Source organism: Bos taurus, chromosome 25 (genome assembly GCF_002263795.3).
Source record: "Bos taurus isolate L1 Dominette 01449 registration number 42190680 breed Hereford chromosome 25, ARS-UCD2.0, whole genome shotgun sequence".
Taxonomy (NCBI): domain Eukaryota; kingdom Metazoa; phylum Chordata; class Mammalia; order Artiodactyla; family Bovidae; genus Bos; species Bos taurus.
Window position 1 is genome coordinate 1,455,242 of NC_037352.1, and position 11,787 is coordinate 1,467,028.

The 11,787-nt window shown below is 46.3% G+C and overlaps 1 long non-coding RNA gene across 3 annotated transcripts; it reads left to right on the top strand.

The window, feature by feature from the left end:
* The first annotated feature begins 2,387 nt into the window (after positions 1 to 2,387).
* LOC112444337 (uncharacterized) lies at positions 2,388 to 10,133 on the top strand. 3 transcript variants are annotated; one of them, XR_003032667.2, is made up of 7 exons: positions 2,388 to 2,817; positions 4,850 to 5,132; positions 5,273 to 5,334; positions 5,512 to 5,578; positions 6,024 to 6,131; positions 8,064 to 8,206; positions 9,722 to 10,133. It is a non-coding gene; the product is annotated as an uncharacterized lncRNA (long non-coding RNA). The 3 variants fall into 3 exon arrangements; XR_009492806.1 differs by having other exon boundaries at positions 2,389 to 2,817; positions 5,512 to 5,574; XR_009492807.1 differs by having other exon boundaries at positions 2,389 to 2,697; positions 5,512 to 5,574.
* The last annotated feature ends 1,654 nt before the right edge of the window (positions 10,134 to 11,787 follow it).

An 11,787-nucleotide genomic window follows, 5' to 3' on the forward strand; every position in this document is an offset into this window, starting at 1 on the left:
CCTTTTTTAATAAAGAGATTTTACTAATACCCTTGTCCAAACCATTTCATTGTGGTTAATGTTCCCAGAGAGAATCAATCGAAAATTTGCTGATAACACAAATGGAGTGGTGGGGGTCCCAGGAGCATCTAATAACCCACAAAGTAATTTGTTCAAGATTAACACCGTTTCCTAAAGAGTTCATACAGCCTTCATACATCCTAGATGCACTGTAGGCAAGAATTGTATCCAATCCTTCATTTTGCCTCTTAAAATCTATTAGAATTATTTGAGAAAGTTTACCGAGTACAATCTTAATCTTAAAGGTTGATCGGAATCGCACTGCAAGGTACCAAAAATATTAAGTTGTAATTATGCCAAGTGCTGTTACTGCTAGTGAAATAATACTTATCTATACTTCAAACCTGAAGAATACATAAAGCAAAATGAGAAGAGCCGTAATTTGATTTTATTGGGTCAGACTAGTGGCAATGCAAGTAGGGAGCTGGAAAGGTATTAATTATTCTTTCCCTCATCCAAAGACTGCACTTGCTGGCCGTTGAACATTGAAATGTATAAAAAAGTAAGAATGTAGGTTCTAATGCAAGAGAGCAAGTGTGAGACATTGTGATGTTTAATCTAAATTTTTACTCTATCAACTTAGTAAGTTACTGTTAACTCCTGTGCTGACTTTTTGGCTTAGAACTTATAACTGTGTGAATTATTGAAGTGTTGGGGCTTCCCTGGTGGTCCACTGGCTAAGACTCTGCACTCCTAAAGCATGGGGCCCTGGGTTCGATCCCTGGTCAGGGAACTAGATCCCACATGCCCGCAACTAGGTGTTCATATGCTGCCACTTAAAAAAAGATCCTGCATGCCAAAATGTCCAGCACAGCCAAATAAATAAACATAAATATTAAGAATAATAATTTTAAAAACCATTTAAAAATTATTGAGGTATTGTAAAACTTTTTTTGAAAAAAATCCAAGCTCATATTTAATAGAGAAAATAACTAAAAATACTTTACTAATCCATCACTCTGGCAATGGAAAATCAGTTCCCTCCATTTGAACCAAACAACTTCTCAAAATTGAAGTGAGTTTTAAGGATCTGGCTTTGTGTGTTTTTTTGTTTTTTTTTTTTTTGCATGGGAGATGAGGGAGATGATAAAATCTGAAGCCTGTAATGATTAGGTTTTGCATGTAGACTGGTAATTCTGCCTGAGTGGGAGGATAAGATGGCTGTGTATCCTTGGGAAAGTTGATTAACCTCTCTGTTTCTTAGTTTGCTCAACAGGTCAACCTGCAATCCTGTCCTACGTCTTTCCATTATTTTGTGTTAGCATCCTATGAATTCCTTCATGGCCTTTTTTGACATTGGCAATCATTTTGTTTATAGACTATTTAGCCTGTTGCCCTCCATTTGGATATCAGCAAAGAATTGATGCTTTTGACCTGTGGTGTCGGAGAAGGCTCTTGAGAGTCCCTGGGGCTGCAAGGAGATCCAACCAGTCCATCCTAAAGGAAATCAATCCTGAATATTCATTGGAAGGACTGATGCTAAAGCTGAAGCTCCAATACTTTGGCCACCTGATGCAAAGAAGTGACTCATTGGAAAAGACCCTGATGCTGGGAAAGATTGAAGAGGGGAGGAGAAGTGGACGACAGAGGATGAGATGGTTGGATGGCATCACCAACTCAATGGACATGAGTTTGAGTAAACTCCTGCATGCCAAAGGGAGTTGGTGATGGATAAGGAGGCCTGGTGTGCTGCAGTCCAAGGGTTTGCAAAGAGTTGGAGATGACTGAGCGACTGAACTGAGCTGAATATTCATTTATTTTGTTCTCCACATTCACGTTTTCATTCATTCCATAAGCCTGCAGGTTCTACTGTGTGCCAAGCACTGGTGCAGACACTGTAAGTAGAATGAAGTCCATGCCTGTTCTGGAAACCGATCTGAAAGTCTGCGATTGAGTCTCAGCCCCACCTGCTGTCATCCTGAAGCTCTCACTTATGCCGAAGGCCAGTGGGCGAAGGTGTGTCCCCAGAGACGTCGGTATCCATCATCAGGTTGTTGGGGCTGGCCAACCCCTTTGCAGCTGCTGTAACAACTCCACGAACTGAGGGACTTACAACAACAGAAACCTCTCATAGCTCAGGAGGCCAGAAGTCCTAAATCAAGGTGGTAGGACCAAACTCCCTCCCAAGGTTCTTGGGCAGAATCCCTCCTTGCCTCCTGTATGGGCAGGGGGTGCACAGGGGTGCTGCTGCAGGCGGTCCTGGACCCTCCTCGGTCGGTCGTTGCATCACGTCCATTTCCACTCCCGTGGTCACATATCCTTCTCCCTCTGTGTGTGTCTGTATCCCCACCGGGCTTCTTACAAGGACACCAGTCACAGAATTCAGGGCCCACCCTAGTCCACTATGACCTCATCTGAACAGATTAATCTGCAAAGACCCCATTTCCAAATAAGGTCATGTGTGGGGTTCCCACTGGACGTGAGCTTTGTGGGGGAGACACCACTCAGTCCAAGTACAGGCAGCACCCCTTGGGGTATTTTTTTGATGCCTTTCACCTGATGGACCCACAGATGCTGCTGCCCCCAGTATTTAAAATGAAGTCTTTCGTGGCATTGCTCACTGGAGCCTCAGAATGACCTGGGACGTGACACTGTATCACCTCCTGATTGAAAGCGAGGAAGCAGAGGTTCAGGAAGGTGGTCATGAGTATCCAGGCCCCGAGAAAACGGCGGAGGGGGATGCAAAGCTTGGGCCACTGACGCCACAGACTCAGTCTGTTCTCTCTCCTGCCTCTGTGGGGTGGACGGGCTCCCCAGGTCCGTGGTGTGAGAGTGGCTCGTCCCTCTGCACTCCCGCTCTGTCCTTGGCTGTGGCGCTGCTGACATCGAAATAGTGTTGTAGGACTGGGACCCTGGGGGAGCTTCTGCACCAGGTCAAGGGAAAGGCTCCAGGAGCCCCTCTTCGCAGGCCTGTCCCCAGGAGTTATTCCCTTTCTAGTTGCATTAAACGGGTCCCAGTTTTTTTTATTAATTAATTAATTTGGCTACACTAGGTCTTAGTTGCAGCATAGGGGCTCTAGTTGGAGAAGGCGATGGCACCCCACTCCAGTACTCTTGCCTGGAAAATCCCATGGACAGAGGAGCCTGGTAGGCTGCAGTCCATGGGGTCGCTAAGAGTCGGACACGACTGAGCGACTTCACTTTCACTTTTCACTTTCATGCATTGGAGGAGGAAATGGCAACCCACTCCAGTGTTCTTGCCTGGAGAATCCCAGGGATGGCAGAGTCTGGTGGGCTGCCGTCTGTGGGGTCGCACAGAGTCAGACACGACTGAAGCGACTTAGCAGTAGCAGCAGGGGCTCTAGTTCCCTGACCAAGGATCGAACTCAGACCCCCTGTATTGGTAGTGCAGAGTCTTCGCCCCTGGATCACCAGGGAAGTCCCCAGTGGGGCCCCAGTTTCATTGACAGGACACTGGACTGTGCTAGCCATTTCTTTTTTTTTTAACTTTTTATTTTATATTAGAATAGAGTTGATTACAATGTTGTGGTAGTTTCAGGTGTACAGCAAAATGATTTGGTTATACGTATACAGGTCTCATTTTTCAAATTCTGTTCCCATTTACGTTATTATGTAAAATTCAGCAGAGTTCCCTGTGCTATACAGTAGGTCCTTGTTGGTCACTCATTCTATTTTTTGAATTTATTTTCATTGAAGGCTAATTACTTTATAACATTATAGAGGTTTTTGCCATACATTCACATGAGTCAGCCACGGGTGTACATGTGTCCCCCCCCATCCTGAACCCCCCCCACCTCCCTCCCCATCCCATCCCTCAGGGTCGTCCCAGTGTACCAGCCCTGAGCACCCTGGTGATCTATTTCACATATGTTAATATACATGTTTCAATGCTATTCTCTCAAATCATCCCACCCTCGCCTTCTCCCACAGAGTCCAAAAGTCTGTTCTTTACATCTGTGCCTCTTTTGCTGTCTTGAATATAGGGTCATCATTACCATCTTTCTAAATTCCATATATATGCGTTAATATGCTGTATTGGTGTTTTCCTTTCTGACTTAATTCACTCTGTGTAATAGGCTCCAGTTTCATCCACCTCATTAGAACTGATTCAAATGCATTCTTTTTAATGGCCGAGTAATATTTCATTGTGTATATGTACCACTGCTTTCTTATCCATTTGTCTGCTGATGGATATCTAGGTTGCTTCCATGTCCTGGCTATTGTAAACAGTGCTGCGATGAACATTGGGGTACACATGTCTCTTTCAATTCTGGTTTCCTCGGTGTGTATACCCAGCAGTGGGATTGCTGGGTCATACGGCAGTTTTATTTCCAGTTGTTTTTTTTTTAACTTTACAATATTGTATTGGTTTTGCCATATATCAACATGAATCCAGTTTTTTTAATGAATCTCCACAGTATTCTCCATAGTAGCTGTACTAGTTTGCATTCCCACCTACAGTGTAAGACGGTTCCCTCTTCTCCATAGCCCCCCAGCATTTATTGTTTGTAAACTTTTTGATAGCAGCCATTCTGACCGGCATGAGATGGCATCTCATTGTGGTCATCCATTCTATTTTAATTGGAGGATGATTGCTTTACAATGTTCTATTGGTTTTTGCTGGACAACAAAGTGAGTCAGTCATAAGCATACTATATCCCCTCTCTCTTGAGCCTCCCTCCCACCACCCCCCATATGCTAGCCATTTCTGAGATTTATTGGGTTCTGCTGAGTTCTTAAAATTATGTTCTAATTATATTTCCTTGCACATCCAGATCCTTCCTACATAAATGCATTGTAAGAGAATCACCTAATATTATTGTTTCAGGCAATGTCCTGTTTTGTAAAGGCTCTGTTGGCAGTTGTGTTGTCAGCCTAAAAAAATAAAGAGGCAAAGAGGAAAGTTTCTTCTCCAATCAACACTGAAATCACTGTAGAACACACAGACTGTATCTGAGACAGCTTCCCTGTGAAAGACCCTCCCTTTATGGTCTGAAAGTCAAAGCGTTGTGTGCACCGTGTTGCTGGGCCAGGCTGTGGCCGTAGGAAGAAGTATCAATGAAATCCAGCTGCCTGGCCTCCGATCTGAGGTTCCCAAAGGCAATCTAAAGGTGTGTAAACTAGAGCTACTCACATATAGCAGGAGATAGTGTGTCCATCATTTGCCTCAACCCCACAGGTTGCAATTTCCTCACAGACTTCGATAAATACTGGGGATTGTTTCCTAAAATATCTCCGTCTTTTCCCTAAGTGCCCTCTCTCATGGATCCAGGATGCCCACCCCCTGGCCAGGGATCTGTGGAAGAGATGCAGGTAAAGGAACCAGAATGAGAACAGGGAATGGGACTCCTCCCGAAACAAATGACACACGTTTGTATCCCTCGATTGTGTAACCACCACCATCAGAATGAGTCTGACCTGCTTAGTGATGGGGGATAGGTATGGGGGAAGTTCTGAGGTCTGTCCTTTAAGACTATGTTTGTCTCATAGATGCTGCTCCTTAGGAATCTTTTGCACTGGTTGCCCTCATCACAGCTGATAAAAACGTCTGCAGTAGGTGCTTTTTAAAAAATTTTGTTTATTTACTTATGGCTGCTCTGGGTTGCTGCACGTGGGCTTTCTCTAGTTGGGATGAGCGGGAACTACTGTCTAGATGCTCGGGCTTCTCATTGCAGTGGCTTCTCCTGCCGCTGAGCACAGGCTCTAGGGTGAGCGGGCTTCAGTAGTTTTGGCACAGGGGCTGCACATGGGCTCAGCAGTTGTGGTGCACAGGCTTAGTCCCTTTTCCTGCATGTGGTTCCTTTACCTGCACCCAGCACGTGGGATCTTCCTGGACCAGGGATCAAACCCGTGTCTTCTGCATTGGCAGGCGGATTCTTAACCATTGAACCACTGGAGAAGTCCAGCAGACGCTTTTTAATCACTCTGATTTTCCAAGTGTTTGCTGGAAAGAAATCCTGCAGAGTCTTCTGAAATACACAAATTCGGATTTTTTGTGACAGGTAGATGGAGCTGAATTCTGGAGGAATTCAACCCAGCCATCGAGGGGTCTTTTTCTTCATTATCAGTGGATCCCTGCGTGGGAATCTGCACCCTCACTGATGGTCCAGGTGGGTTGGTGGTCTCGGTTTTCCTGGCTGCAGGGGAGGGGCGTGTTGCATGGAGTTCCTTCAGAGAGTCTGCATCTATTCCTGCTCTTGTTGTTGACGACTTTGAGCGGAGCAACGGGATGCTTGGGAGTGATTATAAACATTTGAAGGACAGAAAATCTTCGGCTGTCTTATCCTATCACTCCTCATAAACATTACTGTCTCCTTGAGATAACAAAATCATTCCAGGGTACCTTGGGAACATCTGGCTTGTGTTTCCTTTCAAGGCTGTGAACCTAAATGTGCCATTTTGAGTAGTAGATTCTTTTATCAGATTTTAGGGTGAGCTACCTTCCGGTCCCTTGGATGCTGGCTTTCAGAGAAAGGCTGGTGAGGCTCAATGTGGTCCTTTCTGCTCGAGGGCTGCAGTCGACAAGGCCAGGGGGCTGTGAGGCATTTCTTCTTTCTTCCTTTTGTCCTAGTCTTTTAAAAAGTTCTTTTGTGGGAGTTTTTTCCGATAGTAGGAAAACCGATACCCTTGTGGACAGGTTGTCTCATTCATAAATTGATTCATGTGTCACACGCTGTTTGGAGCCTTCCCACTGCCTGGCACTGTTCTGATCTCTGAGGGTCTCTAGATGGGGGTAAGCCAGTGGAGGGGGGCTGTCCATTGAGTGGGTGTGGTGGACTGAACTGCCCCCAGTTAGGGAGCAGCATTGGCAAGAGTGACAGGTATGATTGGCACTGTTCCCCATTGGCTGGCATTTATTTTCCCAGATCATCCAACTAAAAGAAAGAGGAATCAGCCTTTCAAAATTATTCAACTTTCAAATTCCAGACTTACTTCTCAGCTGAAATCCACGATGATAAAAAACATGTTTTCCCGGAAGTACAGGCGGTCCGTTCTCATTACTGGCAGATTCCATATTTGCAAATTCGCCTGCACGCTAAGTCGCTTCAGTTGTGTCCAACTCTTTGTGACTCTGTGGACTGTAGCCCGCCAGGCTCCTCTGCCCATAGGATTCTCCAGGCAATACTGGAGTGGGTTGCCATGCCCTCCTCCAGGGGATCTTCCCGACCCAGGGATCAAACCCACATCTCTTCTGTCTCCTGCATTAACAGCAGGTTCTTTTCCACCTGTGCCACCTGGGAAGCCATGATTGGAGGATAAACCTAAGGAAATCCGGGCGTGAGCCCTGGTCCCTCCTTGAGTTTCCGAGGGCCCGCGTGTGACAATGTGCCATTCATGTGCTCCTTGGATCCAGGAAAGTAGCATTCTAGCACTTTTATGCAAAGGCTTGAAATCAAAAGCTTGTAGAAAAAACAAAAAACACTCTTTTAGTCTTTCCTGGTTGGCTCAGTCTGTAAAGAATCCACCTGCAGTGCAGAAGACACAGGAAGATGCAAATTCAATCCCTGGGTCAGAAAGATCCCCTGGAGGAGGAGATGGCAACCCACTCCAGGATTCTTGCCTGGGAAATCCCATGGACAGAGGAGCCCAGTGGACTGCAGTCCAAGGGGTCGTGAAAGTCAGACACGACTTAGTGACTAAACCACCAGCCAGAATATTGTTTCAGGTTTCAGTTTTCTGTCTTCTGAAGTCATGCATCTCAAACCTCCAGGTTTAGAGACATCACCACCTGGGGCTCTTGTTAACCGGAAGACCCGCATCCCAGGGGAGCCAGGTGGGGCCGAGGTCCTGTTTCTAACCAGCTTCTGAGTAAGGCTGAGGCTGATAGCGGTAAACTCCCTGTGTGCAAACCTGTTTGGACTGCTGTTTTCCTCACTTGCACCCAAAAGATATCAACTGCCATCCGGAGACCTCAGGCTTCTTCTTTCCCACCCTCCATGCTGTTTTTTATCCCATGGCTTCCCTCAGGTCTCCCTTCTTTGGGGAGCTTAGATATTGCCTCCTCCAAGGAGCCTTCCCTGATTCCTGCTTCCTGCCCTCAGGGATTCTCAGAAGCAAACTCCAGGGCAGCCATTCACAACCTGGGAGCTTGGAAACCATCTGGTCTCCAGGCCACACCCCAGACCAACCAACCCGGAATGTCTACAGTTGCAACCATATCTGTGTCTTAAGAACTAAGCTCCAGGTATGTGTTACCTCCAACATTTATCAAGTTTTAACAGCATCTGATTGGCTCACCAAACTGGGGGAAAGTCCCAGGTGAAAGCTCACCTCGGTGAAGATGATTCAGCCTTAGAAAGGAATGAAGCTCTGATACATGCTTCAACACGGATGAGCTGTGAAGACAAGTCTTCAAGACTTGGTCTCCTGCAGGAAATTCCCTGGCAGTCAGTGATTAGGATTCGGGCGGTGGCCTGCCTGGGGTTCAATCCCTGGTCAGGCAACTGAGATCCTGCAAGTCATGGGCTGCAGCCAAAAATTTAAAAAATGGTGCTAGAAATAGGTTTGTTTCTTATGTTACTAGCATCCAGAGTTTCATGGGAAGAGGTGCAGAATCAGAAGAGATCCTTAGCTCACAGCACGCGCATTCTGCAAAGGCAAATGTTAGTCACCTATTTCAGGAATGGTGCGCTGTGTGGGAGCCTCCGTGGATCCTTATTCATGCGCATGCTTTTCATAATAGACGCTAACTAACATGAGTGAAAATATTGACCAGAACTCTTGTGAAATAATTCTGTCACATGTCCTAATTTATCAGCATCCCAGGTGTACTTTGCCTGTGTTTGTCAACAAGAGAATTGAGTCAGCAGTCACAAGCTTGGTTACCATTTAGAAAATTGACATGGCCTCAACCTAACTTCTCCCATTTGAATTTAGCATCTTCAATGGGCCAGAGATTCCCAACAGGTGATACGCATGTGAGCTACTCACAAAGTTTTATAAGAATATAAATGTCTTCTCAGGCTTCCTAGATGGCACTCATGGTAAAGACCCCATTTGCCTATGCAGAAGACTTAAGAGACATGGGTTCAATCCCTGGGTTGGGAAGATCCCCTGGAGGAAGGCGTGGCAACCCACTCCAGTATTCTTGCCTGGAGAATCCCATGGACAGAGGAGTCTGGGGGGCTACAGTCCATAAGGTTGCAAAGAGTCAGACACAACTGAGTGACTGAGCACTCACTCATGCAGACATCCCCTCCAGACTTACTGAATCTCTCCGCTTGATGTTGCTTGTTTAAAAAAAAAAAATTATGTCTAAGGATGACTATATGTTCTGTCTTGAGATGTTTTTTCATTTATAAAATTTATGTCCATTCACTTTTATAAATAAGAAGTAATATTCAATGTCTTCTTTGAAAACAGGCTTAGTCATTAGGCTTAGAGACATTTTGTCTTAAAAAAATTTTTTGGAATGGTTTTATGATCTTGCTTTGCATGCCCCAGAGCCAATCAGATTTCCTCGGCAGTTGCATTTATTCTTATTATGAACTCTCATCAGACCTTTCAGATTTGAAAATTATCATTAATAAATTAACCAGAGTCACCCAGTCTCGGTGTCCACAGATAGTTTTTGTTTTACTCTGATGCTTGCATGGATGTCTTCCTGTAAGCTATGGACCAGAGCTTGTGCCTTCAATAAGGAAGAATCTTCCGGAAAAAGGACTGTAGCAGCTTGTTTGAAATTATCAATGCTTCACAGAATGACCTCTTGAGAATAGTTTGGAGCTGAGGCCACTAAAGCAGCTTTCAGATGATACTGACTGAGGCAGGATTTCCAGACTCTCTTACTGGAGGATCATAAAGGCTTCGTGAGACCCCAGGTCCAGCAGAACAAGAATCAATCACACAGGAAAACAACTTAAAAATAAAATTAAATACATTGGAAAATAAAAAAAAGAAAGAAAACAACTTAGAGGGAAGTGTTATTACAATTACTTGTTTGGAATATGGTTGGTGTAGTTCTAATATTCCATTTTCTGGGTATATAAGGCAGACTTTTCTTGCACACAATCTCAATCACTCAGTCCTGTCCCACTCTGTGATCCCCATGGACTGTAGCCCACCAGGCTCCTATGGCCATGGGATTCTCCAGGCAAGAATACCAGAGTGAATAGCCATTTCCTCCTCAAGGAGACCTTCCCAGCCCAGGGATCAAACCTGCAGTTCCAGCATCTCCTGCATTGACAGGTGGATTCTTTACCACCAAGCCCCTTTCTCTTCTTAAACAATTTGAAATCCACAGAATTTCAGCAAACTCTGCTTTCATAAGCCAAAATGAAACTTTTAAAAATGACATATGATTTTCACTGAATTCAGAAACTCTTTACTTTTCATGAGATATTTCATTGCACAGGTTCAATAAGAATCTTTTACCGGGATATAATTGGACACATTTTTGTACACCCAAGGCTGGGTTGGAGGGTCATGGTAGAGATGATGATCACTGAATCAGATAAGACCAACCACTTTAAGGAAGAAAAGTTGGTTTTACCCATAAATTCATCCCAGGAAAACAGCCCCTGTATGAGGCCTAGTGGGTAAGGAAGGGCATTCAGGACAGCCCTTAATGTAGAGAGGAATTTGCCCAAATGTATAGAGTCTGTGGATGAATTGCAATGGAGAGAGCTTCTTGGACTTGGTTTTCATATCTCAGGAAATAGAAGCTTTTGAAAGTCCAACCCCAGAGTCCTTACAGAGACTTCTGGCAAAGCAAACTGTGAGCTAACTCATTGGAAAAGATACTGATGCTGGGAAAGATTGAGGGCAGGAGAACTGGATGACAGAGGATGAGATGGTTGGATGGCATCACTGACTCAATGGACATGAGTTTGAGCAAACTCGGGGACATAGTGAAGGACAGGGAGGCCTGGCGTGCTGCAGTCCACGGGGTCACAAAGAGTCAGACATGACTGAGCGACTGAACAACTGGGTCTGAGAAGGAATGTCACAGTGTGAGCAGCCTCTGGCATGCACGACCCTCGATGTGGCCTGTGAGCTCCTGCCAGCACCAAGGTTTGGGGTGGGCCTCCTTCTGGACGCCGTTAGTAGGCTCTGCCTGGAGCCCACCTGGTCACCCATCTCCTGCTTGTCCCACGTGTTGGTTTGATCAGCAAGCCCGCTCTGCCTTGGATCCTGTCATCCCCTGGGGGCCAGGGACACAGTTGCAGCCCAGACACTACCACCTCCACCAGCAAACACACCAAATTAAAAAAGAACGTCCCAGCCCCTCAGCTGAAAGCCCCGGAAGCGGGTCTGAGATCTGCTCTCATGAGACGCAAGCTTCTTCATCCCTGAGTAGCAGCTTTGCATCTGCAGGGAGAACCACACACGCCCTCGCCATCCTCCTGCCCACAGGTCCCCCCACAGGATCGCCCCACTCCCGACCCTCCCAGGGCAGCACCCAGCCAGACGCTTAACTGACACAGGACGTGACAAGCGCCGCTGCCCATTGCCCCCTCACCGCATCAAGTGCCCAGCAAGCGGGGCTATCTCCTGGGGAATATCCCAGGGGTTCCAGAGGCTTCGGGCTTCGTCTCTACCGAGACTCTCCGGTGACTCGCCTCTGCAGAGGTTTCCTGAGCACAGACTTGGGGTCAGACCCTGGGAGGGGCCCTGGGATGGAAGATGGACGCATGACCCCTGCCCTCAGGTCACTGCCGTGGGGCCCTGTCCCATGAGAACTTGGCGGACAGAACCCAGCCACTGGAAGGGAGAACCCCAGGAGCTGGGTGCAGTCCATCCGGCTGCAGAGTGGCCCACCTTGGA